The sequence below is a fragment of the Lampetra planeri genome, chromosome 82 (assembly GCF_965212315.1).
Source record: "Lampetra planeri chromosome 82, kcLamPlan1.2.h2, whole genome shotgun sequence".
Taxonomy (NCBI): Eukaryota; Metazoa; Chordata; class Hyperoartia; order Petromyzontiformes; family Petromyzontidae; genus Lampetra; species Lampetra planeri.
The window spans coordinates 4,763,807-4,769,733 of record NC_136186.1 but is presented as its reverse complement, the minus strand read 5'-3'; positions in this window follow the sequence as shown (position 1 = coordinate 4,769,733).

The window sequence follows — 5,927 nt, the reverse complement described above, 5'->3', positions numbered from 1 at the left end:
GAACGAGCGACGGTAGTTATGAATAAATTATGTTAATTAACCGCCAGTTGATATTTTCAGTTTAATTTATTAGGTACTAGCGGGAAGCACCCGACGTTGCCCGGGGGAAACATTTATTGAAAAACTTCTCAAAAAACTTAAAAACATAACATATACAAATGAAATTTTCATCTTATTCATAAAATTAATACACATTTTTATTCTTTTTTATAAATTTTAATAAAACCCAACGCGCGGTGGAAAATAAACTTACGCTCGCGCGTCAAGATTCGATTCTTTAGATCGCGCAAAGCAATCGAAGGTTGTAGATTTCTTTAGAATCGGCCTATTCCCGTTTAATCGATACCAGAAACGCTCAGCAGATATCGATTCTTGCCACACACTTCTTGGTCATTCCCCCCCCCCCTAAATACAAAAGTGTATTTTTATAATTTTTGCATGGTGTACATTTTGCAAAGTACCCACATGGCAAATTTCAAGTTTGTTGCATGTCGGGAAGTACGCTAAACATTTTGAACACAACACATTCACAAATTTTCCTTTTATATATAGATAGCGGTTAGTACCCGGCGTTGCCCGGGCGAAAAAGGCAGACACATGTAGTTACACACGCAAATCCATTGATACACACACAGAGTTACACGCACAAATGGACTCACACATACATACATAGACTGAACAACAACAACTGCCATTCGCCACTAAGTGGCGGTGACGTCACAACAACGCTTGTGCCAGGCTATGTGCACCTTGAGGCCACGTGAAGTGTCGAACGCCCGCTGGCAAGAGGTCACGGGGCAAACCCAGATGGCACAAGTCGACTGACTGAGACGACTGGCTGATGCAGCACCTGTGGCTCCTACTGTGGCAACTTGCTGTGCTTTAGCCGCCCGGCGCTCCGCTCGTTGTTGTGAGCGTCGCTCCTCCGCCCTCCATTGTTGTTGGAGGGCGATTGCCTCCAACTGGCCAGTAGCGTCCTTCAGGAGCCTCCTCCACAGAGGCCGATCTTGACATGGCTAGTACCAGTCATCGGCAAGTCCACTCAGCTCCACGTCCTCCTGTACCACATCACTCCATCTCTTCTCCAGCCCGTGCCACGGCCGTTTAGCCCCTTCGATCCGGCGAACAAAAGCTGTTTAGGCATGCGGTGGCTGGGCATGCGGGCTACATGACTCAGGCAACGCAGCCTTGGGACTTTGTCCACATCTTTCAAGGATTTATGAGCTCCTCACACAATGCAGCCTGGTTAAACCCAGGATGCATCGTAGGCAGGCCATCCTAAATGTTTCTAACCGGCGAAGATGTTCCATTAGGGGGGTCCAAGTTTCAGAAGCATAGAGAAGGAGGGAATGACCATGGCCGAGAAGACCTAAAGCTTCGTGCGGAGTGATAGACCAGGTAGCTTCCAAACAGCGTTACACAACCGATGAAAAGATAATGCGGCTCGACTGATTCTGAGTGATACCTCTGCTGTTAAACCAGAGCTGGTCATTAGCAGACTGGCAAGGTTTGGGAAACTCTTCACTGTCTCTACAACTGCCCCATCACCAATTGGGAGTTGTGGGGATGGAGTGTCCGATGGTACAAAATACCCAGGAAAGTGCTTCGTTTTGGTGGGGCTGATGGTAAGGCCCCACCTGTTGGTGGCAAGCTCCAGGTTCAGCAGCAGCACCTCGAACTCCTCTTCGGAGTGAGCAGCCATTAGCAGATCATCGGCATACATAACGTGGTTGAGCAACAGGGAGCCATCCCTTGCCTGCACCCGGGCATCGATCAGCCTCCCATTGTATCTGTAGCAGATGGGAATGTTTGCGGTACAGGCATTGAAGGCTCGACGAACTACGTGGTCCAATGTGGGAGCCAGAGGACATCCCTGTTGCACCCCAAGGTGTAAAGGGAATGGCTCTGACTCACGGCCACGTAGTTAAGACGCGGGGCCGCTCACCATCGTTGAAGGTCCTTAAGGATGGTGATGAGTGGGTTCGGGACTCGGAAAGCACGAAGAGCAACCCAGAGGCCAGGCCTCGTGATGGTATCATAGGCCTTGAGCAGGTGAATAAAGCACACACATGGACTAAGATGTACACATGGACGTACAGAGACGCAAAGAAATGGAGTTACACTGACTAACATGGAGGCATGCACACACAGCGACTAGCACACACGCACATGGACTGAGACACATACACACAGACATATGAACTGACACACACAAACACATCGACTTACAGACACACACACATATGGACTCACACACACATAGACATGCACTTGAGTTACACACACATATCGACGTACACACATACAGCGACACACACACATACATAGAGTGACACACACATTGCCGTACACACACACATACACATGTGGACTGTCCACACAGACATCCACTTGAGATATACACACATGGAGTTGCACACACATATATGGACGTACACACATACAGCGACTCACACACACACACCGACTGGCACACAGCAATACGTGGACTAAAACACACATTGATGTAAACACACATATGTACTTACACACACACATATGGACTAAGACACACACACATGAACTTACACATACATAGACTGACACACACATAGCCCTACACACACATACACACATGGACTGTGACACACAGATATCTACTTTAGATACACAGACATGGATTAACACACATATGGACCCGCACACAGACGCATTGACTTACACACACACATCGAGTGACACACACATGTATAGACTTACACACACATGTGGACTAACACACACACATATGAACTGACATACACATCGACGTACACGCACACAGATCGACTGACACACACACATGGACTAACACACACACACATAAACACTTTGACGTTGTCCATTCGAAAAAGACACCCACATGGAGTTAAAGACACGCATGGCTCTACACGCACACACATAATGACTCAAAGACACACACATAGACTCACACACACACACACATCGACGGGCACAGCAATCCCCAATGATGGCACAACTATCAGTAGCGCAGTACTACGTGTGAGTAAATAGCGTGACGTGAGCGATGGAAACAATAGAAATGCATTTAAGAAATAAGCAGAAATCACAAACTGGCAGTAGACCGTGGCAGCGTTATAAAAGCGCAGCAAAAAAAGGGGAAATTGAGCAATCCAAAAATCCAAAAAGAGTTTTGCGTACACAAAGATAATTATTGTAACATGTCAACTCGTTTCATAATGGTAAACAATGAACTTGAGTTGCTATCTTCACGCAAACATAATTATTGTAACATCTGTGAATTTGATTCATAATGGCAAACAATGAAGCTAAGTTTTTATCTGCACACAAACATTATTATTGTAATGTTTGTCAAGTAATGTGTTTAACAATAATAGGCAATGGACTTGAGTGGTTAGCGTAAGAAGCAAGGAAATTTGTACTTAGCATAGGCGTGTTGAGGCCTTGTGCGATGCGTAGCCCCCGTCCTGGCCTACATTGGCGAGGCGCGGAGTTGGCACGTTGGCAGGCTAGGGGCTGGGCCGCTACCCCCCTCTCCAACATCCGCTGCCCGTGCAAGAATAATGCTATGTAATCAGTAAAATATTATTATCTATGGACTAGTATAAACTGAACGCATCGTGTTGGGGGGGGGGAACGGAATAGCCTATTCCCACCACGGGGCTTAGGGCGTGCCGCCTGGCAAATTATTTCGGTCTTAAACCCCACCGTCCGAGAGCCAAATCCCCCGCAAGCGCGAGCGCACGGAGACTTTTATATATAACTAGCGGAAGAACCCGGCTTTGCCCGGGTGAAAAATATATTTCTTAAAAACCTTACATATATATACACAGATACTAAGGTATTGTCAAAGCCCGGTGGGCTGTTTGTACATTTCTCCACCAACAAATATATAAGAGGCTTTCACAAATCCAAAAAGTTGTAGAAAGTGTGGGGTAAATAGTTGATGTCAAAAGGTTTCCGAAAATTGTGGTCTCCCCCCCCCCCCCCCTCAAAAAATATCTTTACCCCTCGTAGGTGTATATACTAACAATACCTTACATACAACAGAGGAAGTGGTATCTATTGACTCTGTAGTAGTATCTACTGACTGTACCGTAGTATCTACTGAGCCAGTAGTAGCTACTGACTGTGTAGTATTATTTAGTGACTGTAATAACTACTGACCATAGTAGTATTTACTGGGCGTACAGTAGTATCTACCGACTATATACTCGTAACGACTAACTGTATAGTATCTGCTGACTCTATAGTTGTATCCACTGACTATAGTAGTAACTACAAAATCTATAGCAGTATCTACTCACTCTATAATAGTATCTACTGACTCTAGTAGCTACTCACCGTGGTAGTATGTACTGACTGTATAGTAGTATGTACTGACTGTATAGTAGTATATACTGACTGTAGCAGTATAGACTGACTGTAGCGGTATATACTGACTGTTTTAGTATTTACTATAGCGGTATCTACCAACTCGATAGCAGTATCTACCATCACTACAGCAGTGTATACCGACTGAGGTCGTACCTGATATCACTACAGCAGTGCATACTGCTGTGTTGGTACCTGTTATGATGACAGCAGTGCATATTGTGGTGGAACCTGCTATGATTACAGCAGTGCATACTGCTGTGGTGGTATCTGCTATGATGAGAGGAGTACATATTGTGGTGGTGGTACCTGGTATGATAACAGCAGTTCATATTGACTGTACTCATCATTCACCCTCGCCATTCACCACTCACAACTCACCCTTACCACTCATCCTCACCACTCACCACTCCCACTCACTATTCACCATTCACCCTCACAACTCACCACTCACCAACCTCCCTCATCAATCTCCCTCACCACTCACCCTCACCACTCACCCTCACCACTCACCCTCACCACTCACTCTCACCACTAACCCTCACCACTAATCCTCACCACTCTCACTCACCACTCTCCCTCACCACTCACCACTCACTCTCACCATTCACCCTCACCATTCAGCCTCACCACTCACCCTCACCACTCACCCTCACCACTCACCGTCACAACCACCACTCACCCTCACCACTCAACTTCACCCTCACTACTCACCATTCATCCTCACCAATCACCACTGACCAATCACCACTCACCACTCTCCACTAACCCTCACCACTCAACCTCACCACTCACCCTCAAAACTAACCACTCTCTCACCACTCACCCTCACCACTCAGCACTCACCCTCACCACTCACCCTCACCACTCACACTCACCACTCACCCCTCACTGCTCACCACTCACCCATCACCACTCACAAACGCCACTCACCCTCACCACTCATCCTCACCACTCACCCTCACAACAACCACTCACCCTCACCACTCACCCTGACCACTCACCACTCATCCTCACCAATCACACCCTCACCAATCACCACTCACCCGCACTGCTCACCCTCACCACTCACGCTCACCCTCACCACTCACCCCTCACTAATCACCACTCATAACCGCCACTCACCCTCACCACTCACCACTCACCCTCAGCACTCACCCTCACCACTCACCGTCACCACTCACCCTCACTACTCACCACTAATCCTCACCAATCACACCCTCAACAATCACCACTCACCCTCACAACTCACCCTCACCACTCACTCTCACCACTCACCCTCACAACAACCACTCACCCTCACCGCTCAGCACTCACCCTCACTACTCACCCTCACCACTCACCACTAATCCTCACCAATCACACCCTCACCAATCACCACTCACCCTCACCACTTGCCACTCACCCTCACCACTCACCACTCACCCTCACCATTCACCTTCACCACTCTCCCTCACCACTCTCCCTCACCACTCACCAGTCATGCTCACCACTCACCCTCACTACTCACCACTCACCCTCAACACTCACCCTCACCTCTCACAACCGTCACT